This window comes from Falco peregrinus, chromosome 5 (assembly GCF_023634155.1).
Source record: "Falco peregrinus isolate bFalPer1 chromosome 5, bFalPer1.pri, whole genome shotgun sequence".
NCBI lineage: Eukaryota > Metazoa > Chordata > Aves > Falconiformes > Falconidae > Falco > Falco peregrinus.
In genome coordinates this window covers 4,430,213-4,456,027 of record NC_073725.1, presented here as the reverse complement: position 1 = coordinate 4,456,027, position 25,815 = coordinate 4,430,213, and the positions used below count along the sequence as shown (strand labels likewise).

The 25,815-nt window shown below is 41.9% G+C and overlaps 1 protein-coding gene and 1 long non-coding RNA gene across 14 annotated transcripts in view; one reads left to right on the top strand and one right to left on the bottom strand.

Moving 5' to 3' along the window:
- Positions 1–166: 166 nt before the first annotated feature.
- On the bottom strand, positions 167–12,518 carry LOC114012097 (uncharacterized). 2 transcript variants are annotated; one of them, XR_008747223.1, is made up of 4 exons: positions 12,441–12,518; positions 11,595–11,718; positions 10,093–10,285; positions 167–1,225 (listed from the first exon to the last, which is right to left on the bottom strand). It is a non-coding gene; the product is annotated as an uncharacterized LOC114012097 (long non-coding RNA). The 2 variants fall into 2 exon arrangements; XR_003554363.2 differs by lacking the exon at positions 12,441–12,518 and adding an exon at positions 3,096–3,220 and having other exon boundaries at positions 11,595–12,424.
- Positions 12,519–12,583: 65 nt separating this feature from the next.
- Positions 12,584–25,815, top strand: part of OSBPL3 (oxysterol binding protein like 3) — a 90,286-nt gene continuing 77,054 nt past the window's right edge. For 2 of the 12 annotated variants that reach the window (XM_055804031.1, XM_055804026.1), the window contains exons 1-2: positions 12,585–12,817; positions 18,014–18,065. The gene's annotated coding sequence lies outside the window, so the exon portion shown is untranslated. Of the gene's footprint in view, positions 12,818–13,759; positions 13,881–18,013; positions 18,066–23,571; positions 23,620–25,815 lie in introns of those variants that run through there. The other 10 variants (XM_055804029.1, XM_055804025.1, XM_055804023.1 and 7 more) reach the window with 9 other exon arrangements.

Here is a 25,815-nt window from a genome sequence, read left to right as displayed (position 1 = left end):
ACAAATATTTAAAATACCTGCAGTTTTTTGAACCAGACCAGCGTTTACCTTTTATACCACATTATCCTTATTCAGGTGCCTACTTTCCTGGTCAAAAGCATCAATGTTGCTCTCCCACTGAAAGGTGTGCTTTTGGATCAGCCAAGAAATCTTTGGAGGAAAAGAGTAATTGTATGACAATGTTCTTTTTAATCTTTTGTATCACAACAGCAAAGAAATGTACAAAAAAGTCACATGGCCAACACCTTCTCTAGCCCAGGAAATGCAGACTACCCTAAAAAAGGCAGTGTCATGGACAAGACAGAGTAAATGACAGTGGATCTGGGAACTGGGGGTTACTTGTCAACCAACAAAGTTAGAACTTTTACCCTTCTTAATTACTTCACACACTCACTCACGCCCACTACCACCCCAGTGTTACATCCACCAGGCCTCAACTTCCTTTCTCAGCAGGGCCATCACTGTCCATCCAGGAAGGCCATCCCCTGGCACTCACCTACATGCAGCCCTCTGGTCTCCAGGATCTTACCCTACTTTCAGGACCTTTCCTCTAGCCAAGAACGTCACCTTCCTTTTTCCAGGCAATCTTCTTTTTATTGAGACCACATCTTTTCAGAAACCCTTAATTTTATCACCAGCTCTTCTTTCCAGAATTCCAGGACCCCATTTTCCCCAGTCTGAACAGCCAGTGTGCAGAAGCACAATGCACATGATCAGTCTCGTAATTGGTGGTTCTGTCTCATCTCTTCATTAATTACAGGATTTGGGATGTGCCATTTCTGTTTAGTCCAGGTGTTAACAAAATCTAGTACCAGCCTGTACCAGTTGCAATTAGTAAGTAGCAGGCTTCTGCTTGATAGTTCAGAAGTTCAGCTTCAGACCTTCACCCTGCCACACATACATCCAACTATCTGTCCCTGTTAGCTTTCACAATTTAAGCCATTTTTTTACTTAGGATAGGCAGGACAGAAGTTTTCCACATTCTTCACCCACTGCATTAGCTGGCACTGGGATTAAAGGGCTTGGGGTGAATGCTTGAGGACGACTAGATTTTAAAGTATATCTGGCTGGAGAAACACTGCTGAATCCTACCTGGGCTTTACTGGAAGAAAGAATGTAGTTGGAAATAACTTGGTCATTTCTGTCTTCCCTGGCATGGGTCCACAAAGGCCACCCTCAGGTTTCTGGGCCAGAGTCAGGGCCACAATCCTGCCGAGTGAGGGAGCTGTTAGGATAAGATGGACAAGACAATAACAAAGTTAATGAAAACACTGGTAAAACTTGGCATCAGCACATACAAGAGATTTAATAGTAGGCAACTCTGCAGTACAAGGATCTCCAAACTCTCATAAGCTCTAACTCCTAGAGCACATCCCCATGGGAACATGGGTGTATTACTTCCAGACTTAACCTGGCTCACGTGGAGCCCATGAGAGCAGTGTTTCCAGGCCACCTAGTTAATTCTCCCCCACCTAACCAGGAGGAGACTGTCATTGTTTTGGATGGGTTAATATAAACTAAACCTCGCTTACTTGTATTTCATACAGGCTAAAAAAGACAATAATGACTGGATCTGGTGTCTAGGATGGCAGTGTTTTATCAAAAGTCTGTTCCACACTTGCAATGCTTCAACCCAGCTTTCATTAGAGACTCTTGCCTTTTTCTTCTTTTATATTTCTAGGAGCTAATTTCCATTTACTAAGTTATTTCAGCTGGATCACATAGCTAGGTTTTACTTCTTTTTAAAATGACTGAAAATTATTTAAGTTTATTCATTGTGAAAAGAAGCCCCAGAGTGTTGAGCATTCACAAGAGAAAACTATTTTTAGTCTTTTTTCTTAAGGAAACAATGCCTACTCAGCCAAGTTGTTTGCTCACCCATACGTCAATTTAGTTCTAGTAACTATAAACCTGCAGACCGACTTCAGGAAGACTTGGCAAATTTGCAAAGTTCCCATAAATCACGTAAAAAATCTGTGGTTAGGTAGAAAAAGCCTATTGTTTCCTTCATGATACAGAAAAGGGAAGAAAAATTAAGTCATTGTTCTTTTGAAAGAAAACAGGCTGGACCATTAGTCTGTGCTACATATTGACCAGGTGCAGAGCTCTAATTCAGCTACAGCACATCTTGCCTCATCCCTGCATGGTAATAAGAGTACTGGGAGTGAGGTGAGACTACTGTAGGAGAGCTTAGGGACATGTAAGTGTACTGGAAAAGATGAAGGGAAGACTGGGGTTATTGAGTGGACCTTTGTAGGAAACATGTAGAGAAACAAACCTGCAGGATATCAGACTTCATTAGTTCTGCTACCTGTGAAATACTGTCTTGTCTTTCCCTCTGGAGTTTCTTACTCTGAATTTTTTTTTACCATTTATATTCAGAAATCTCACCTGAATGACTCAGATCTTTTCAGCTGGCAGTTTGAAGATGTCATTGCCATTCAGCCTACATTTGCTGGATGAAAATGACAGCCACCTTTCTGAGCATCTTCTCCCTGAGCTACTTTGAGAGCACAGAAGCCCAAGCAGCACACTCCGTTTTTCCCCCCACGTTGTCTGTGTCACTTTGCTTTTCTTCTTTTTGGGAGTGTATACTGAATGTACACCTCACAATGACACTGGGGAACTTTTATGATGACAGTCATGATTTGTGAAAGTGTCAGCTTGTTACATCAGGATCATTTTCTTTCTTTTAGGTGTGAGATTTCAAGTATTGAAGGCATAGAGATTTTTAGCATGGATCAGCTGAACAAGGTCCTTTTCAAATTCAGGTTATTCTCAATCTCAAATACATACAGAAGTGACAGGATAACCACCTGAGGAGGTGAGAGGGGAAAAGGGGGAAAAATAGAAGTAAAATAGTAGAGGGAATGTTTGGATCTGCACTTGTGGTACATGTGAGTCTGGTAAAGGAACAAATGAGAAGAGAGGTAGATGAAATGAGGGAGTGGAAATGCAAAAAGCTGCACATGAAAGCAGTATCGTCTTTGAAAAATGCCTTTAAGTTTCAGACCTGCTCTGGAGCAGCCTTTTGTTAACTGACAAAGTGAAGACCAGAAGAACACTGCATAGTATCATATTATTTTGTTTATTACCTTTCATTTTCTTCTTATGTTAATACTTCATTCACTTTGCAACATCTGCTGAGCACTCAGCAGATGTCTTGGGGTGAGCTGTCAACATGCATTTGCATCTTGAGCACCACAAATTGATTTGATAGCTAAAATGGACAATTTAAACAAAAATTGGTTACAATTAAGATTGAAGTCTATCTTCTCCTTGCCAAAACAAACCACTGGAAAACACTGGTTCATTTGACACAGATACTCCGTTCAGCCTTAGAGAAAGGCTTTGCTTAAAAGAAGAGGAAAATACAATCTAACCCTCCAACATTACTGTTCCTGCCTCTTCAGTAAGCAAGCATGAAGTGGGACTCCTAACCACCTGCCTGAAGCATTTTCTGGGATAACTGAAAGGAATCAATGTGTTTTTTTGGCATACAACTAATAAAACATACTGGATCAGTTAGAGGCATTAAAGCACTGCATCTTCTTGGGAATAGTTTAATCACTGCCAAGGTTAGGCATTCATTCTCTTTTTTTTTTTTTTTCTCTAAGTAAATGAAATCCCTCAACCCACACCCTTTGGCACAGCTTGTGCTGTGGTAGCTCTGGAATTCCCCCATGAGATAGCATCTCCCTCACAAAGGAGGAAGAGGAACTGGTTCTGCTGCATCTTTGCCAATTGCTCCAGTTATTTCTTCACTTTTTTGAATATGGCTCTCAACCATTTATGGGTCTTTTCTTGTTGAAATTATTTAGCAAAGTCAGATCATACTTGCAAAGAGTCTTGAGATGACAGCAGTCACACTGGCAGTTTTACTGGTGGTTTTTTTAATGGTCTTCTTGCCAGTTCTGCTTAGAGCTGTCCTTGGAGGTTACAGTTCATTCACAGCCCACTGCACCCAAGTGTGCCACAGCCTATGTTCCTTCCAACAAGGCTTATATTGAACTTTCTCTGTTGGCATTTCATTTACAATTATATTGCTTCCAAACATTTACAGTAGCTTTATTAGATCCATCTGGTATTCTTCATAATCCTCACAAATTATGCCAAACCCAAATAATCTGTATCATAAGGCAATTTTACTATCAGACCATTCATCCTCCCAAGACTGCATAATATACAGAACACTGGCTCTAGCCAGGGTCCTGGGGGCATCCTGCTATTAACCTTTTTTCCATTTTAAGAGGTAGTAATTTATTCTAGCTCTTCATAGCCTCTCTCTCAGCTAATTTTTAACTCATGACATAACTTTACCTTTCACCTCTGATTCTCAAGCTCCTTTACAGCCTCTTCGAAAAAGACTTTCTTTGACAGTGTTTCAAGGCTCTGAATTAATTGCAACCCCTCATTCTTCATCAGCCATTATTTTAATATTGAAATATTGTTTATGTCTTAGAAAATAAATGTTTTTTTCTACCATTAGCAAGTGTCTTTATTTTGGTTTATCGAAGCCAGTGCATGGAAGGCATATCTGCTTGCTTTTCTCCCAGTGTTATGACTGTTTGCTTTCAGCCTATAATAGTCCTCCAGCTGCCTCAGAAATGCATTTTCTAACAAAAATTTAATTCTTTACCTCAGCACTGAGCTAAAATTCTATAACCTGTACGATTCCTAAAATCAACGTGAGTTCCACTTTAAAGAGTGAATACTATGTTTTTCATTTTCTCCTTGCAAAGTAAATGTTTGCCATAACACATTGCCTTAGCTCTTTGAGGTCAGATAAACAAGCCCATTTAATTCAAAGTGCATTTTTCATTTTGTAGGCTGGGTTTTCCTGAATTCAGCTGCTTCTTACTTTAGTTCTTACTAGACATTCATATATCACCAGCTTCCAGTTATGTAATGTGATTTAATTTCATATTTTCAAAGAAGTCTCCAGGAGTCTTTTGCCTTTATTACTTCTAAAAAGCAAGATAAACCCCTGAATTCCCCACAAGGTAGTTATTTCCTGCCATTCCATTGTACTAACTAGGGTGAAAATGAATGTACATAAATAGCTCTATGTCCCTGCCAAATAGTTTTCTTCTTTGGTTATGGGTGGAGGACTTTCCCTTTTTAATCACTTTAAAATACACCTCTTTGCTCTTGGTTCCTACAAATGTGTACAGACCAATGACCTCAAAATTTTTGCTATAGTATTTGCTTAAATTTGAACAGTTGTTTTGGTGGGTTTTTTAATTCCATTACAAAATAGCAGCTTATAAAAATAAAAATTTTAACAGCTGGTAAATCTGTGTCTATTTGTATTCAAAAGGAGATTTTAAAAGTGGCTGGCTTTAAAACCTTGTACAGACATCCCTTTTCCACACCTTTTCTGGAGGCAGGAAAGTGGAAAGGCAGCTGCACACCTCCATCGTGGTTGGGGGCACTGTTAATTGAGTTTGTGCTGAGTTACTACTTGCCTGATCAGCAACTGACTGGACTGAGGTGACCGTGATAAACTGGCTATACCTGGGCTGCAGGTAAATAAACTTCCTTTCACGACTTTTGCTAGTGACCTCTATAGTTGTGTTTGCCCAAGGCAGGCTGCATGGGAGGTTTGCTTTTCCTCTATTTTACTTTGTCAGTCAGTCAGTCAATGTGCACTAATGCCATAAATGCTTTTGTTCTTTTCTTTCTCAGCAATCACCTTTGAGTTTAATTAAAGGTTTTCGTTGCTTTAGCATTGTCAAAATTTTCTTAACCACAGAGAGCCATTCCTCAGCAGTAAACCCGCAGAAAAACAGCAAGTATGAAAGGATGCATTGAGCAATAGACTAGGCAGCCTGTCTTGCCTCAGTTATCACAGGGCAACAGTGGAGGGATGTGGTTGTCCTGCCAACAGCTGCCTGGATTCTCGTCAATGTCTTGAGATGCAAGGGAAAATTCCAGCCACTCAACATTTTGAACTGTTAGGCGAGGCACCTGACCCCAAAGCGTGTTGAACTTGAAGGATGATTTTTCCATTGATTTCAACAGCTCTAGATCTGGTCCAATGCAGCTGCCTGGAACTGTAACATTACTTTGAATAAAGGCAAAGATTTAATTTCTTGGACATCCCTTCTGCCTGGAACCATTGCTAGCCTCTGGCAAAAAAAAAGGAAAAAAAAAAAAAAAAAAAAAAGCAAATCTGTCTGGACTTACTGACTTGTTTTGTATGGAGTCAGGGTTATGAAGTGTGGGAAGATATATTTTTCTGTCAAATAAGGTCTGCTGGCAGCATTGAAAATGGAAAGTAAGCGCCATACTAGTATGCTTCTGAATTGTTTCAAAACTCAGGCCATGACACTAATGGCTGTGGTACAGAAAGAGGAGTGGCTACTACTGTACATCAGCAGAACTCAACCCACCTAGCTTAGCTTTTCCCTGCTGCAACTTGGCAGTCAGACAGAACAGTTCCTCTGTTGGAAGTCTCCTGATGCAAAATGAACAGTTAATCACACCAGCAACAGGCATGCTTTCTACTCTCCTCTAGTGAAGTTCTTATCTAAGTACATGTAGCTAAGAGCTGTGGCAGTGGATAGGTCTGGTACATTAGTTTTTTACTGAGGTGCAGGTCTGGGGGTGCAAAGTATCAATAGGCCAAACTGGCTGAAACTATGCCTAGTCTGAGAGCTAGGAGACTGTCTGATCACTGGAGCAGGAAGGCTCTGGAACAGCTCTTTGGTTGGAGGCCAGAAGCCTAACTTTCAAGTGAGTGTGAGGAGATCTGATCCTCTCTTCTTTCCTTCTGACACCAGTGAGGAATATCTGTTTGCTAACAAGTTTAATGTCTGTAGCTAGACTTGCAGACATTGTCAGGGTCGTGCTCGTTACTGCCATTATTGACCCTTGCTGAGTCAATGAAGCACTGGCAACTTTAAGGAGTTCACACAATGGAAAGCTTTGTCCATGCTGGCAGGAAATGTGCCTTGTAGGTATAATTTACAAGGTTTGAACAATTATGATTTATTTTTACTTTGAAGTGAAACACAAAGGCATCTATCCCATGGCCTTCCAGATATATATTCAGTGCCCTATCTTAGCTTTTGCTTTCATGGTCCCAAAAGAATGAAATAACTTGACGTCAGCAGTTTTTGTGCATTAATGTTTCCACATTTTTCCTATTGTGTGCATTCAAAAGAAAAGAATAGCAAAGGTAGCACTAATAAGAGAAATTGGGATGCTAGTCTCACTGCAGAAAACACGAGAATCTTCAAAGATTAAAGAATCTGTGTGTAGTTCCTCTGAGAAAAGGAGAGCAGGAGCCTAACCTCTGGACTTTTAAGTGCTCCACGCTATGTGCAGTAGTTACAGAGAAAGAATAACAAAAGAGGTATGCCTGTGCCTCACCCAGAGCCCAGTGAAGTAGAAACTTCAGTTGCAATGGTCAATACATTAAGTCTTCCATCTGCAAGTACCTAAGACTTTAGAAAGACAAAACACCTGTGGGCGTGGAGTATCTGCTACTCCTTTGTGCCCCACAGGAGGTTTCTGTCTCTCCTACTCCAGAGAGAACCCCCCACTAGCAACCCGAATAACCAGGCTTGCATGAGTAGGAAGGATAATCTGGCCCACAGTGCAGTGAATTACGCTGTTTCCTAATAGCTGTACTGCTGCCTGCCAGTTGAACTGCATCTGGATGCCAGATTCTGCAGAGGCCTGTATCACATCTCTCTAAACACGCTTTCTGAATACGGTAAATTTCTATGTACTCTGATACTTTCTGTCTTAAGTAATATGGAAAAAATAGGACTGTTTTCTTCCATCTGACTGCATTTTATATAAATACTAAAATCCTAGAATACTTGGAAGAATGAGTAATAGTCACCAATGAGGGGGAGGATAAATGTTATAAAACAGCATCTGGCATGTATGAAACCAGCAGAAGACTGACAAATCCAGAATCTTCAGTTGCCAGTTTGTTTAGCTTTTCTTCTTAAAGGAAAATGCTACTATTTTAAAAAAATCAGAATAATTTTATCTTGAAAACCTTGGAGTTGCCTCTCATTTCCAAGTCAGTATTAAAATTACTGCTTGAAGCACGTCCTCATCTGTGTGAAGCAGAAGCTTAGTGATTCTTAACTCCCTGTTTCTCCAGCAGTCTGGATGTCAGATTTTCTCATTCACCACACAGTGACCACTTGACATTCACAAGTTGGCTCTCAAATGCAGTAAGCCTGGGAGCTAGACCAAACACAACTGGGCCCTCTCCATTTCCCTGGAGCTAAATGGAAAATTAAATTAACAGCAAGAAAAGTACTAGCAATGAATGTTACTATTAGGAATTCAGCTACTTCCAAGTCCACAGGTCTTGTTGTGGAAGGTGCTGCACAAACACACACACACACAAAAGACAGGGTTCTTCAGAGTCTGCATTGTCAGCTTTGTGTGTTTTTTAAAAGAAATGGTGTTACATGCCTTCTCTATTTCTTTGCTGTCCACTGGCACCTTCCAGGTTGGATTAGCAATGCTGTGGAAAGAGACTGTAAAGCTATCTTGTGTCATGTTACCCAGCAGGTAAACACTACGCACAGTCATGGCAGCCACAGTGAATCTGTGCGTCTTGTTAATGTTTGTTGCCTGGTTTATCCTACTCCAGCTTTGTAAGTCTTGGGCCAGAGCAAACTTCTTTTGCCTATTTGGCACAGGGACTCTCTTGAAGAGCAATTTGGGTATGGGGAATGGAATGTTTGCTTGCTTTCTCCACTGTAGTACAGTCCACAGGGGTAATTCCTTGCCGAGTGCCAGGCTGGTGGATGTTCATTCCTTGTCAGTTTTTGCCTTCCCATTTTGACTAACCTCAGGCCACACATCTGCTTTGCCAACACAGAGAGACTAAGACCTCCTGCTTTCTCTGCCCTCATCTGAATAAGTAAACTACAGCCAGTTAAGAAGTTTGTAAACAGAAGAATAAAGGCTGATGTGACAGCAGGTCTTTCCCCCACAACTGTAGAGTTCCAATCACCATACAAATGAGGGGCAGAATCAAGACTGCTGAAAGTATTTACAACAATTAATGAATTTTGCAACACATGTAAGATGCTTTCGTATGGACCTTACAGCATGAGGCACTTCAGAGGTAAGCCTGGTACCTCAGATGTATTCAGAAGGGCTCCAAAGCTAGTTTAACAAGGCTAATTCTGGCTGGGAAGCCAGACAAGCCATGAAGAAGACACAGTGACTACGGTCATGTGAAAAGAGGCCTGGACAGATTAGGGAGACAGGGAAGCATTCAGAAGTACCAGCAAGAACAACACAGCAAAGGTAGTGCCAGTAGCTTGCATAATACCAGCCTGTAAATGCAACAGGACAACAGCAACATTTGTCAATGGGATAGAAAGCTTCTCAGCAGTGACTGAGAATAACATTAAAAAAAAAAAAAACCAAAACAACAAACTGGCAGAAGGACAGAAATAACATGATGGGTAAGGCTGGAGGAAAGAGGAAAGCTATCAAGGACAGATTTATTTTGGTACACAAGGAAAGATGATGCTGAGTTTCAAGACGGGGAACTAGTGCCCAGGACTGAATATATATGTGCACAGTCATCAGAAGAGAAAGACAGATTAATACAATAACTTTGCAATGTACACAACTCTCCTGCTGCTCACACCTCAGCCACAAGGGTACTTATAAATATATTCCTCTGCTGTAAATGTAGAAGCTCTTCACAAGTCTTACTTGTCTTAGTTGTTCAGCTCAAACCACAGGACATAACTTATATCTTACAATCAGCCTTTCTTTCTCTGGTCTGTATACATGGTATGGAAGTTTGTTCACTCACATGAGACTAAGATTGCTTAAACATGAAACATCATTGCACATCTGTGAGTTCAGTAGAAATGCAGTAATTATTTTCACCTAATAATTAGGAAAAAAAAAAGCTGGAAATCAAAAGACAATCCCTTTCATTGCAGTACTGGGGAACTTAATTGTGAACAGTCTTTACAAAACCACAGGAAAGAGCAAGCTAAAAAGACACACATAGTGGTAGAGTTTTAATTCAGGCCATGTAATTTAAATCTGTATTCTATTAGATCAAAGGGAAACTGAATTAAAAAATACCTGTTGAATTATGCAGAATGGAGTTCTTCTTCTTAATAGCTCTGGAAAGATTACAATGTCATGAAGCTCCATCAATCAGAACAGAAAAACTGAAGACCAAGGATAAATTGAAGGTTAAGTGCATGGTGCTGAGGAACACCCTTAACCACGTTCCTTTTACTATTATAAACCAGATGGGTTTGAGTTGACAAATCTGTTAAGAAGAAAAACCAGAAATCTATATTCAGACAGAGGCTTTCTGCATATACATTTACTCTGATGTGTACAACCATCTTGTATTTTGCCATCTCAGTTAACAGATTCACTACTCTGTGTGTTGGTTTTCTAACAGAAAGAATGATCTTAGTCTCAAAAGGCTGCCTATTAATTTATTTCTAAACTCTTCTTTAGGCCCGGAAAAGAAAGCACTCCAATATCTTTTCATTATTTCTGTTTAGCAGAAAGGCAGAACAAAGGGAAAGGAAACAAAGCCCTAAATCCATAGAAAGCTCAAACTTCTTCCTGATGTAACTCCAGGGAAATAATTCAATACAGCCTGGAGATGTGCTCAGTCCCTGTTTTTTGCTGTAATGAACAGTAAATGTCCTAAATATTTCAGGAACCTCAAACAGTTCAGTGGCCAGTACTCAAGATGGAGATTTTGGACTGAAAGAGAATTTTATTTTTGTTCTGTTCATTTCCTTTTTGTTGCAGGGCCTGGAGATCATACATCCTCGGGGAGACACAGAGTTCCTTTCTAAATCACGAGGTGGTCTGTGTTTGGCTTCAGTGGGAGCTGGAATAGGCTGCACATGCATACGAAACATACTGTTACCTAACAGTATGTTATTATATCATGTGATCACTAGAAATGTGTAACATCAACATATTCCAGTTGCCTAATTTTTCCTTAACTGGTTTGCTGTTGCAGGCTATTTGGTGCCTTTAGTTCAACAGTTGTGCTCTTTAAAAGGACAGTGCTAATTTCACCCTAAAACTTCTATTTATAAACCCAAACTTATAAAACCTGAAATCTGAGGAACCGCTATATGCTATTGTTGAATTCCATTTTTTTGCAAGCTGATAAATACTCTGGCAATGCCTGGATTCCCATACAGCAGCAACTTGAAGCTAGATTAAACAATACAATCAAAACTAAAACTGCTTCTGTTGCTTTTCATTGACTTTGCTGCTTGATGCTGACCAAAACAACATTGCTCGGGTTTTCATTGTGTAGGCAGCATCTTCACAAGATATCATCAGGCCGTATAGCTACAGTGAGCAGCAGAGGCAAGAGAAGCCCTCTCTGCTGTCTTAGCCCAGAGACCAGCTCCGAAAGTAGCATTGAAGGTGTTTGGGTTGCTTTGGTGTCTATGGTATGGGAAGCTTCTGCTGCGTAACATTCTTACTAAATGTGTTAACTTTGTGGTACTTTCATGTCCTTGTAAGGTTTCATTCAAAGTGCAAGGTACTACTTGCGGGTTATGCTACCACAAGTGCCCATCCATGAACACCCTCCCTACCTTTTGGGATGGCACTTGGGCTTGCTTTTCCAAGTGCTTCTGTTCTAACGCAGTGCCAACAGTACAAATGAAGAAAAGTGCTTCTGTTTCCCATAATCGCTCCAGCTGAGGGAAGCACCAAGTTCTGAATAGAATCGAAAAGCAGCTGATCAGTTTGGGGCACATGAGGCTGAGTAGGGAAATCAGGGTCTTTCTTCCCACTCCTCGCCCTTTCTCCTGAGTGTGGATTAAATCGCACTTTGTGAAACAAAAAACTGCGTGAAGCGGGTGCCAGGTCACATCCCGTCTACATCCTTGCAAGCAGAAATCATTTTGGAAATCTTTAGCGCACGCATTAAAGGGTTCGTGGAAGCAGTCCAGAGCGCTTCTAACGGCTTGGATCTAATTAGTCATTCAAGTTGTTTCTTCTTAAATAAGACTCGGAGGAACGTGCTAAATTTGGGATGCCGGGGCGGGGCGGGGGGAGGCGGGAGGGGGTTTCTCTCCCACCGGAGGAGCCCCCCCGCGGCGGCGGGCAGGGTGGGCGCGGGGAGCGCTCTCCGGTCGTCGATCCCCTCAGGCCGCTGGGTGCGCGGCGACGCCCCGACAAGCCCCCCTGCCGCGGCCGCCCGCCCGCCCCTCACCCCGGCGACGAGGCAGGCCGCGCCCTCAGGACGGGGCTCCCGAGGGGGCCACCGCTCCCCCGGCCCCGGGGCTGCCTCAGGGCCGGCGTGGGATTAGCTCCGCGCCTCGCCCCCTCCCCCAGGCGCCCTGCCCTGCCCCCGATGCTTAAGGGCGGCTCGCGGGCTCAGCTCCGGCTTAGCCCGGGGCTCCTGTCCCCGCGTCCCCTCAGGGACCGCTCCCCACCTGTCCGCCGGGCGCTGCCCGTGACGTCATGGAAACACCCCCTTCCCCCGCCCCAACGGCGGGGAGGCGGGCGGGAGCGGGGGTGCGAGCGGGCGCTTCTCGTTGGCCAGCGCCGCTGCCAGTCGAGCGCGGCGGCCCCGCCCCCGGTGCCTCTCGTGGACGGACGCTCCCCAGAAGCCGAAGCGAGCAGAGGTGTCGCTCCGCGCGCCCCCGCCCGGACCGGCGCAGGTAGAGCGGCTCTGTGCGGTCGCGGTCGCCGCTCCTGCCCGTCTCCTTCCTCCCTCCGCCCTGCCGGCAGCGGGGCGCCGCTGCTCGGGGGGCCATGGCGGGGGCGCCCGGGGGGCGGTAGCTCGGCCGGCGGCAGGTGAGGAGCTCAGGTGGGTGTCCGGGCAGGGCCGGCGGCCGTGGGGCCGCTTCCCTGCCGCGCCGTAGGGACGGGGCAGCGGCGGGGCGGGGCCCCCGGGTGGGCCGTCGGCCGTCGTGGTCCCTCGCTGAAGCGCCGCCGGGGAGGGGAGTGGAGGGGGGTCCGCGGCGGCGGCCGCCGGCGAACTCGCCACGCGGGAAAAGTGGCTTTTTACCACAGGAAAAACGCCGTTCCCGGCCCGGGCGCGACGGGAGCCTGGGAGCCGCTGGCCGGGAGGCTGCTGGCGGCGCAGCGCCTCGGCCCCCGCCTGCCCCGCCGAGCCCCGCTCCGGTCACCGCCCGCGGGGTGCCCGGCGCCGCCGCTGCAGCCCCGCGCGGCGGTTCCCGGGGGCGGCCAACTTCAGCACCGTTCCCTGCTCCGGGAGGGTGCTGCCGGCAGCTGCCGGTCGCTCGCTTAGCGCCCGGTGTGCGCCGTGCGGCACCGAGGCGGAGCGAAGTGCTGGCGGGCCGCGGAACGCCGGGCAGGGCAGCTCCACCGCGGGCTGCCCGCTGCGGGGGGTCCGGTGCGAAGCCGTCACTCTCGTCTAAATCCCTGGTTCTCTGTGCTCCTGTAAAATAAAAAATGTCACCATTATTTTTTTACCCTTTTTTTTTTCTCCTTCTTGCCCACACCTTAAAGAAAATAGGTTAATTAAATCTAGCCGCTTCAGTTTCCAGGTTGATTTAACTTCCATTTGAGGACAAATTTGTCAGTATGAGCATTTAAATGCTCCATTGCTTGAAAACCGTTTGGTACGGTTCACTGACAGTGAAGTATTCTTCACTGACACTTGCTGATTTATTTTTACTATGAGGGTGTCTGGAATAGGTAGAGAAAAGGATGTTTTAATAAATTTTCTTCCTTGTAAGGTAATTTGCCTGCCGTACGTTTTTGTCCTAGGCCTCTAATGATGGTAGCAGCGTTTCTGGCCGTTTTCTTCAAAAGGATGCAGGGAACAGTTGGTTGTTGCTTCATCCCTTGACTTTCAGTGATTAATCATAGAGTTCAGAATGTTTCACTCAATTTCAACAGAGCTTGTAAGTCCAGTTTGGGGATTTAAAGCAAGTGTTTTCATGGATGTTTTTTTCTGTAAAGCCAAGGGTAACAACAGTTTTAATTTCCATGAGCTTTGCTTTTTTATTACTGAAAATGGTTATTTTTTAAAAAAACTCAAGTAACACTCCATAGTCTGTACTCCCAATAGATTAAGCTAAATAATTTCTACTGTGGCTTCTAGTCAGTTTTCAAAACTATAGCACTCATGTTTCTTTATTTTCTTTTTCTTTACTCTGATATCCCTCTCCCCACATACCACATTAGGCCCATTTATGTCCTTTCATCATTTTGTATAATATCTGGGTTTGCACGCAGAAAAGGTGGAGGGAATTTTAGGGAATGGAGATGCGCTTTTTGTATGAGTGTGCCTGTGTGTGCACTGAATGGTTTTGGGCAGAAATCACTAGCATGTTCACCAAGGACAGGAAATGATGATGAGACTCAGCTGGAGTTTGCTCATTGCAACACTGCATGTGTGGCTAGCTCATTTACTTTTTGTAAACGTAAATATACTGTATTTTACACAAAACCCTATCTGCTTTTATTTTTTAGGGGCTGTGTTTATGTTGTAAAGAATTTGGTCTGGGTCAAACTGTATCTATTATAAACAGATGCGTGTCGATGTAATAACCTTGTCTCCATTTGTTGCATTCTGTAGGTCTGGTTACGTGCTGTGTAGGAAGCAGAGTGAAATAGGGCATTATCCTGGTAGTCTTGGGTCTTACAGTTTCTAATTGTAACAGTGCTTTAGCTACAAAATGAGAAAAGCCTTCCTATTGAAAGGTAGTTCATATATAAATTGCTAATATGTTTTAGACTTAAATTTGATTTGCTGTAATGTGTATTTCAAGAAAATGCTGTGACAAACAAGGCAGCAGAATGAGTATGCGATTGCGCAGTCACGGGGCACTTTTATGTCAGAAGAAACACAGTATCTATATCAGTGTATTTTGATCTTATTGAAGTAATTCTCAAGTTATTTCAGTCATATAAAGATTTGACTCCCCAAAGGTGCAAAGTGTTGCTGATAAAAGGATAGGGGATAATACACCACTGCTAAGGTAGCCAAAGAAACTTCTAGCAGAATCTAATTGCCTCTTCCTATATCAAGTTTCAGATAATAGGATGCAGATATTCTGAGATGTGGCAAACAACTCTCCAGACGGGGACTAACGTGTTTCTGTTACTGAATTTACCTAGCTCTGCTCTTTGAGATGCTGGGTTTTCGTGTCTGTCTGCTGCATTTGTGGTTGTGTTCAAGCAGTATGCTTTGGGGGACAGACATTGTTTTTAGTCCCCTGCAGCTGTCACTTGTGGTACAAGTGTGTAAATCCTTGAATGTTGTGCCTTAAAATACATGTCTAATTGCTTTAGTTGCTTGTTTATCTGAAGGGCAAGGAGGTTTTGTCCCGTTGTGGGTACTTGTCCTTATTTTGCTAACATAAAATGTATTTCCTTGATATTAATTTCTAATTGCCTTAGAGAAACTTGCTATCTGTCTTAAAGGCTGAGTGACGTGGGTGTTGGTGCTAATGAATATGACTATCTAGGTGAAGTTGGAAACTTAACAGCTAAGAAAAGCACATCTGTGGGTCGGATCCTGGAAGGCAGGATATCCGTAACTCCTCCTCCTTTCAATATGTATCAGCTTGTTGCTCATGTAAAGTTCTTCAAGCTGCTTGGTACTTTTACGTAGTGCATATGTTCAGAAATAGCAGATTCTATTATATATGGAGTTATGACATGAATTAGCACAGAGTTGGAGTGGTGGTTTTGGAGCTCTGTCAACATAAAACTTGTGACACATTGTTGCAAGTTGCTTGAAACATTTAGAAAAAAACGACAACAACCACCAGAGGACAGCCTCAGCAGGGGGAGAAAACAGAAAACTTGCACAAATTCTTTTCTGTATTCTAGTGTTCCAACTGAGATAACTGTTAAATGAGCAGAGTTATTTTTTAAATACAAATTCAGTGGAAATTGTGGTATGTGCCTTGTTAATCAAAGCAGCGAGCACTCGAAGTGCTAGCTGAGACCAAGAAACGCATTTGGTCATTCAGCCCGGTGCAGCTCGGCCTCTACTGCCCTGCCTGCCCGGGGTGCCAGGACGGGGCTGACCCAGCGCAAGCTCCTTAGGATGGGAGCCACGTGTTAGCGCGTAGTGCTAAGCACAGCAGCACTTAATCCTATTTTGGTGTCTGGGTGCTCCGTGATGCTAACCATGAAAGTAAAGAAATAGAGTTGAGCCGCTTTCAATGTGGCAGGTGCTGAGCAATTTTTGCAATGCCTCTTTGCTATTGATTCACAATCTTCGGATGAAGGCTATTCTAGGCATGACTCTTGAATCTTTTCCTGTGGAAAATAAGTACTGATAAGCATGACTTGACAGGAATCCCTGTTACGTACAACAGGAGGGAGGAATAAGAGTGAGAAGTGACTTTCACTGACCTCTAAGCCCTAAGCTGAAGTAGTGCATTGAGAATTGTTATGAGTTTCTAGCTCTTAGATCTCCAGATTTACTAACTGTGTATCTGGCTGTAAAGACAGCCTGACATAAATATAGTGGCTGCCTAATAGCATCTGAAATTGTAGAAGTTATGGAAAGAAGGCTGTAGGTATGGTTCCCTATGTGCATCTGTGCATCACTTCTAAATTTTTTTCACAGTTTAAACAACTTGAAAAATCCTTCCTTTGAAGTCATTGAATAGCATATTACCCAAGCTCTTCACTCCTTGTCTAACCAAGAGGTGTGTATGTACCTGTGTTTCTAGATTTCTCACTTTCAAGTCCAGCTCTTAAATTTCAAGTACTTGAACTGAAGATTCCCTCTTTAGTCTAAGTTGCGGGGTTTTGATGGCTGAATCACATTTAGGTTGGCAAACACAGCTGCTACAATGTCAACACAGTTATTTCCTTATGGACATTTTCTTTGGCACTTATGTTAACATGGATGTGCAAACAAATCTTCCTTTCTTCTACCTTTCAATGTAATGTATGAATTGGGAATTAAGGAAACTTTTCTTTTGATTCATCTTTCCATAACAGCAACTTTTTAAGTGATAGCTTCAGATTCTGCCTGCATGTTGGTTGAGCTGAAACCTGAAAAAACTCAGCAAAAACATGGTAGTATGTGGTGCTGCAGTTGTCATGCAGCACTTGTATTTGACTGCTGTTCTTAGAATGAAGGTGGTAACAATACAAAATAGTAAAGGTAAGAAACTAAACCTTGTTGGTACCAAAGTTTATAACTATGCTGTGTTTACTGCAATGATACCTGTTGGATATCAATAATGATTTTTGTTGCCATTAGAAAAAATGGAAGCATTGGGCTTTCTTGCCGTTCGGTGTATTCTCTGATTAATGTTTTTAGAGTAGAAGCCTGAAATGTTTCCCTGGCTGAATGTAATTGTACTCTTCCCTCATCTTAATTTCTGCTAATTCTGTTATTATAGTGCTCATGATGATACTGTGAAGAGTCTATTATCACAAGTGTCATAACTTTATCCGTTGTGGCAATCACTTAGGTCACTTCTAGGTCACCTCTCTCTGATCTAACTTACGCTGCTTTTTCTTGTGATTTGGAGGCTTTTCCTAGTTGCAGTATATGCATTGTTACTCTTCTGATTCTGTTCCATTTTCATATAATTGCTGGTGAAAATGAATCTCCTGGTCTTAACGGTTCCGGTAAAGAACAACTGTGTGGGTATACTCGATTTGCTTTACATGTTTACTTCTTTCTGCCTAAAGAGTAACCAAAACCATAGGAGACAATTTCTGAACAGCTTGTCAATCATCAACAGAACCGTGTGTGCAGGAGACTTTATTCTTCTCAGTCCACAAGCCCATCTGTGTCACTGTTAATTCTGCTTGTTACAGAAGGTTAAGTTCTGCTCTTCAAGTTTTTGTATGAGCAGAGTAGGATATAGGTCTCTGGCACTACTTACTTTCATCTCACCAACCACTCATATTAAAAAGATTTTGTTGCAGTGTCTCCTCCTTCTCCAAGATAATTGCCTTGTCAGTGTGTCTGGAAAAATAGCCTTGAGGAAGGATAGCGAGAGTTTCTTCATACTCTTATTTCCCCAAGTAAAATGTACAATTCTTATTTTTACAGAACTTTACTGCCCTGTCTGCAGTGGCAGCAGATGGCTTTGAAACCAGTCTTGGTAAGTTTTATTGTCAAAAGAGTTCTGCTGCTGCCTCAGGCTGCAAGGCATAATAGCAGCGTCTCCCCTGAACACAATGCAGAACTCGTTTGGCTCATACTGGCACCTGTGACTATGCTGGCTGCAACTGTGTTGCTAGAAGCTTGTATAATAGTATTATAAAATACTGTATTCTGAAGGAGAGTGAATGATGCTATGATTTCTTTCTATATCCCCTGCTTGTGAGAAATAGGAGTGCTGAGATCCTCTAGACAAAACTTTGACAGCATAAACTGTGAATTTAAGTGTAATTTACAATGTAGGAGTGGAGGAGAGAGAAAGTTTCACTATGAATGTGATTCAGTCACTGACCGTCTCGTATACCTTAAAAAAAAAAAAAGGAAACAGCAAGTGTCTTTTAATCTTCTGTGGTAGTGCTTGAGCACTTCAAAATAATGAAGTGTAAATCAGCAGCAGCAATGGGAATCCTGAAGACATGCTAGTGACTACCGTCTGCGTACTGGGGAGCTGGTGAAGCTAGCTCCAAAGGATGTGGGCTACTGCATTTCTGCTAGTTTAAGATGACTGTGGTAGGGGTTTGTGGTGGCTTTCTCAAGTTCACTCCCTGATGCCTTGCTGATTGCTGAAGGCAGGCAGGCTGGTACTTGCTGTAGATACCTTTCTACAATTTGGTAACTGTGTAGGGTTTGCTGCCACCCACCCACCCACACGCCCACACCCACCCCTGCAATTGGATGTTCTAAGAACTTGCTTGTCCATTTTTTTAGCAATGGTTTCCCTCCCTCAAAAGAAGCAGGCCACCTGGCATACATTGGGCTATTTGGAGCTGGTATTATTACTAAAAGATCTTTGTAGGTCTTTGCTTTTTAAATAAGTGATTATGGAACAAAGAAACAAAAAATAATAAGCAAAAGCTGTTCTTAAGACTATGCCTGAATATAAGATTTCTCCCTAACGTGCTTTTTTTTTTTTCCTTGTAAGTGAGGGTGATTAATAAGGCTCTGTGGTCCACCTTGGTGCTCTCATGTCCTGGAAACTTCTCGGAACTGCATCTTACTTGCTGTTACTCTTAATTAGGGTTAGTTAAATTACTCAGAACAGCCATGTTTAGTTTCCTTAAAAGATAACATTCTAATAATGGTTTTGTCACTCGTTAAAGATATGTATCAGGACAGGGCTAGAGGCAGTGTACGCTGAAACACAGGAGGTTCCCTCTAAACATCAGGAAGTATTTTTTTTTTTTTCCTGTGTGATTGAACATTGGCACAGGTTGCCTGGAGATGTTGTGGAGTCTCCCTCCTTGAAGGTACTCAAAAGCTGTCTGGATGTGGTCCTGGACAACTGGCTTCAGGTGGCCCTGCTTGAGCAGGGTGGATGGACCAGACGACCTCCAGAGAAACCCTCCGACCTCAACCATTTTGTGATAATTCTACTAGTGTATTTTGAAGTTTAGTGTAGTGCTCTTCAAACTCTGTTAGATCTAGAAATTTTGGAAAAGCTAGTCGGAGTCCTGGTGTTCTTTCCCCATTTTGCCTGGGCCTTAACTGAGTCAATAAGCAACTTTGTGGTTGGGCTACAGGTTATCTTTCATACAGGAGGGTGCAGCCATTGTTGGAATAGGCTTCTGATGGAAGACTGGTGGTGTCTGACAGGATTTGACTTGTAGAAATAGAAGAGAACTTGAATTAATGGGGTTTGATAATTTGTCGATACTGAGGTCAGATAACAAGCAATTTGTATATGAAAAGAGGAGAATCTAGGCTAAATCTAGTCCTGTTGCTGAACTCTAGTAACAACCATGTTGGGGAAAAAAGAGTTGATATTTCTTGTTGATTTTCTGATTAAGGTCGAACAGTGGAAGGAAAAGAACTTAGGTGTTGGTCTACAGGGCTTTGTCATGTCTTGGCAAGAAAGCTACTGTCTAAGAAGTGAATTCAGTTAGGTATACCCTTACAAGCATCAACAAATACTTATTCACTGAATGAAGTGATGGACTAAGACGTATCATGGGCCCTCATTTGCCTACCACTGTGGTGTCTGTACTGCTGCTAGGCTGAGTGAACACCCGGCTAGATCTGGAGTCCTGAGCTACCTGTTTTGTCATGTTGTTCTTAATCTTCTACCCAAAACACAGATCTAAAGGGAAATGAAGTCTAAAGTTTAGGTGTTGAGCAAAATATTGGGCCAAAGTATTGTGACCGATTCTTGTCTTCCTTAACTGAATGGTACTGGTAATTTTTTTATTTTTTTTTTTTTTTACTGACTGACCTAGCTAGGAAGTAGCAATTCAGAGCTCTTACACTACTGCTGCAGCTGCTGAAATTCAGGAAGTATAAACCCATTCATTCTTTCCTGTTGTTTTGAGAAAAAAAAAAAAAAGTGCTATCGCTGAGTTCATTTGCAGATTTGTTGCTGTCCTTCAGATCCACCTATCTCATCTACAAGGCACTGAACACAGAAACACTCAGTATTATGATAACCTTATAAACTGTATAAGGCTCACTGAATGTCTCCCAGTGTTCAGAGAATCTCAGACTGTTGAGGAAAGAGAACTTATTGAGGTAGGGAACTGCTATAGTGAATAAATAAAGTTCCTGCCTTTTAGCTGATGTCCAGTTTTTGTTGAAACAAGCTTTTTAACATCCTGTTTCTTAAAATAAAAATGCACTGCTGAAATAATGCTGTTTCATTCAATTCACTGAGTAAATATGGAACTTCATTTCAGATTCAGAGATAAAATGTTAGAATTTTCCACAGGGTAGCTGAATCATAGGCTTCTCTCTACACACGTGAGCGCACACACGCTTCATTTTGCAGCTTATTTTTCTATGTGTAATACTATATTGTACTGTACTCTTTGAAGTTCAGCAGGATTGATGCTTCCACTTGAAAATCAACAGCAGAGCTGTTGCCAGGATGTCACTTTGGCAGATGAGACTTATTGTTTGTTTATGTTCTTTTTTTTAAGAAAAAAAAATATACTGTACTGCTTTCACAAAATGGAGTATTTGATAAGGGTGACTTGTTAATATTTTTTTTCCTTTATTGCAGGAGCACTTAAGTATACAAGGTCAATTTCTTTTTCCATGTCATATGCATGCAATTGCTGGTGTACCGAAGATCCCTTACTAGTGATAGTTTTACATTTTAAAATATCAAATTTCAAGTAATGGGACCCAACTGAGTATTTCTAAATACATACAAGGTCACTGTTTTCATCAGGCAGGCTTTAATAATCTGCTTTTGGTCCTAGTTGGTTAGTTTGATAACCTGAGCAGGGAAGATGCAACTTCCAATTGATTTCTAGCTGTATTGTCAGCCATCTCTGTTTTTAAACAAATGGCTTCCTTAATTTCATAGTAATTCAGTGATAGAACAGCGGTGGTATTTTAGTATCAACAAGTGACTGAGTGTCCTCACTTTGTGAGACACTTGTGGGGCTTGTCTGTGGTTGTGACTGCTTCCTGCTTGGAGGGGCTTGGAAATCTTGGTTTGTGAGGCATGGGTCAGCATTTGAAAACATCCATGTCTTTCTGACTGTGAATGCAGTTTCAGTCGTGATAATCCAGACATAATGACAGTTCACATTGAACTACTAAATGTTTTTTGGCAAATGAGCTTGCATTATTTACAATATGATTAGAATGCATGGTTAACATAAACGCACCCTCTATTCAGTGCAGGATGAGAGTTGTTCGCTTTGGGTTTTCTCAAATTTAAACTGTTTAATAGTAGTTCAGTTTGTAGAGCCCTTCTGCAACAAGGATCATCTTTGCTTGCTGTTTGGTGAATTTTATGTTCTAAAAGTAAAAACAAAAAAAAGTTTCTATCTTGACTATTAGGAAGACGCAATGCCTTTCTCACTTTGGCCTGTCTCCCAGCACACACGTCTTGCAGAATTTGAATTTTTGAGGGATTTTCATTCTTAATATCATTAAGACTGCTCACAGTCTGCAAGTGCATTGCCACTCCATCCACTTTGTGATGGGTGACTTAAGAAGAGAGCAGGTACATTATCAATACAATTGTGTACATTATCAATAAAATCCTATCTTCTATATTAGCCTAGCCTAATGCACTTACAGCTGAGAGAGTGATGTTTGGTAAGGGAAGCAGGGATGGAGGGTAGGAAAACAGATTTTTAAGTATTAGTGTATGTAACTTTCTCAATTCTTATTCTGGTTGACCATACTGCTTTTTTTATTTCCTCATGGTTCTTGTTGGCCCTTGAAAATCATGGGGGTGTTCTGAGTAAATACAGGGGAGTCATCTTACGAAATTGTTTTGCCCAGTCCGTGAATGCCACTGAAACATTTGCATGCAAAAATGTTTCAGTGGCATGTAGGAGGAGTGCGAATGAAAATCACAAGGCATAGATTAGCTAGACTTGTGCTTGGATTGGCTTTGTTGAAGGGAAGAATTGAAGAAAACTGTTCTGATTCCTTGATTCCTCCCTGCACTGAGATTCTGAAACGCTTGTTTCTGTGTATCTGAGTCCCAGAATTGGGGAAGCTGCATTTACTGTCTCTGGAAAGGCATGGACGTGCAAAGTACTGACATCGAACTAAGAATGAAATATCAACAAATTTCAATGTCAAAACTGATGTGGTAGAAGCTACATATGTCTGGTAGCCCAAACGCAGGTTCTAAAAATCAGAGTTTTCTTCATCTGCCACTTTTTGAAATTAGTAGTGCTTTAAAACCAAACCTTTGTTTGCAAAAGAAATCCATATAAGTGAGTAAAGCCTAAGTAATTTCTTCCTATTAATGGAAACTTTAGAGTATTAAGGCACAGTTGGTTTGCAGCCCAGGTTAAATCAGTACAGTAAAGATGATAAATAGTATATAAAGACTTCCTTGCTGAAAGTGGGTATACTGACATACCACAGTCTGGAAGAGAGGTCCTGAATACTCACGTTTAATATCTGCTGCGGTCAATACATTTGTATATTCCCTTTTGTAAAGTGACCAGTCATAACCTTAAGATAGTCAGAACTTTGTCCCCTAGTATCCCACTAACAAATTATTTCAAAACTTCCCTGCTTTGACTAAAACTTTATTGCAGGATTCTGTCTAAATGTATCGACGACCAGTTTGCACACCTGGCTAAAATTGATATTTTCTCTCGGTGTTTATAAAGGCATCTGTGTTCCCTCTGAGTCTGTGTAAACTGGTGAACTGTTTGCTCCGTTCATGTTGGGGAGGCTCCCCCTTTCCCCCCATCAACCTGGGAGACTTGTGTTTAGACTGCAAGAAATACAGAGAATCTTGTGATGTGGCTGACTAGGTATGCTCATGGTATTCACTTTAGGACAACATTCTGCTGTCAATCTTCCTTGCTTAATATTGCATTGATCTCAGGTGTGTCCTTTGTGCTATTCGTTGTTTCCTGACCACATTAGATGCAGGCAGTGCCTTGCACAATGACTTTTTTTAATGCTTCCCTATATGTCTCTGTAGGAAATGCCTTACTTCATGTTGAGGATAGCTTTTTTTCTTTTTTCAGACCTTCATCAAATTGGTGATGGAGTGAATGTGTAATCAGCTCATGCATGTGAGTACCTTCCCCTCTGTTACTTCCAGCTGTCATAGCAGAACTTCTGCTTGTCTTACTCCTTGGGTCCTGACCTTGCCTCCAGGACTGATGAACTGCATTCCCTGTCACCACTTTCATTCATGTGGTTCCTCTCACCTGCTGGTCTAGTTGTTTGGTGCAATGGAGGTTCCTCTGTGCTTTTTGTCAGCAGTAATTTTTATTAGACATCTAGGTTGTTTTGCTGCTAGTAAAACTGTTAAATAAAGCTACCCCCAAGATAATTCTTGGCAACCTCTTCTAGTGATCTGTGTCCAGACTGACTTTTTTTTTAAATTGATTTCTGTGGCCAGTTGGTTAGTCACTTTGCTATTCTTCTACTAAGATCATTGCCAGCTTTATTAAATTTTTATGCAGCTGTTGTCAGGTCCAGATGAGATCTACAAATTTTCCTGGTCTTTTTTATTTTTTTTTTATACAAAGTTAATCTGCTAGCATTGACTTTGGTATTTCCTTCTGACTATTTGCCTTAATCTGAAATCTTGCTTGTTGCTGATTTCCCTTTCTCCCCTCGCTTCCACTCTAAAGACAGGTATTCTGTTTGCTCTCCTGCCATCAGAGTATGCCTCCCGCTGCTTTTTTGTCTGCTTCAAAAGTACAGATTATATTTTTTAAATGTTTATATTGGCTGGAGGTGAAGTAGGCACAATAACTTAAGAATGCATGAAAGTGAATTGTACATATAGCTGCAAATAAAAATCTGCCTTTTCTTGCAGAAATCTGTAGCAGTATCATCTGCTTTCCTCAAGTCGTGCTCAAGAAGTTGTTAGTCTTGATTTCATGCTGGTTGTGATAGTTTCCAGGCCTGTTTCATAGCAGATATCCTTTGTTTCCTTACTAAGAAATTTTCACTGCCAGTTACTTCTTCACTTAGCTTCGATGTGTTGTTGAAGAACTTTGGTTTTAGTATATTTTAAATAAAATTTTTGAAAGTTTTAACTTTATTCCTGTACTTCAACATACGAGGTGCAGCTTCTCCTGTCAACTCCTTTCCTGCCTTTTGGGGAGGTGTGGGGAAGCCATTTATCTAGTTAGGGCTTTTTCATCTTGCAAGTTGTGTACTCCACACTGCATTCCATGAGGCATTTCCAGATTAATTTCTGCACATCTAATGAAGCAGCAGCTCAGCATTTTCGATTTAGAGAGTCTGAATTCCTCAGTCTACCTGATTACTTAAACTAGTTCCTTTTGCTTATTACTCATTTGAGTCAGTTAATCTCCTGCAATGCCTGATTCACTGTGATGTTTTTCATTCTAATAAAATAAAATCTCTACTAAAGGCTGGTTTCTTGGATTCTGCTACAGTCTCAGCACTCTGAGCAAGGCTTTTTTTTTTTTTTTTTTTTGGACCCAGTTGCATTCTGATTGCTCTTTTGCAGTGATGTATGTGTTGGTGCGTTGTTTTTTTTTTTTTAAATCTATCACAGTCTTAACAGGTGTAGAAGTGTACTGCCCCTGCCTCTACTGGCTTTTCGGAGTAGAGTGTACAGTTCAATGTGTTTAGCTACTAAGACTCTGCTGTCCCTCTGAAATTGTATTTAATTCAAGTTCATCAGTTTTGTAGTATAGTTGTCTTTTTTCTTTCTTTTTTTTTTTTGTAGTACATAGCTACTTCAAAGTCTTTTATCTGGTCATGCTGTTTACCAGGACAGGCTATTTGTCTGCCTGACCCCTGTTCTTTATCAAGGACCCTAGTCTTTTATCAAACAATCTGAGATAAAAGTCCTTCTCAGCTACATCCTCATTTTCCTTTGCTAGTGCAGTGAGGTTAGGTGTGGAAACTGTGTGGGTGCCCAACAACTTTCACTTCTCACTTTCATCTGTAAATCCCTTCTTGGGTGTGTCACCTTGTCCTAGAATGTCAGTGTCCTTGTCTCATGAATAAGAGTCCATCAGCAGAAGAGCCCTGATGAGTGACTCCGAATAGTGTTTCACCCATCTCTCTCTCTCTCTCTCTCTCCCCTTACATTAATACCTCTTCATCAAATCCCTTGAGGTACAACTGGATCAATTGTTTGAAATCCTGCTATATAACTAATCTCCAGATTCTGTCCCTGCCACCTCTGTTCTTTGATGGTAGCTTAAGTGACCTTAAACACCCAGAAAGTGTGTAACTTCAGCAGGGAAATACCTGAAGTACAAGGAGGAAGGCTGATA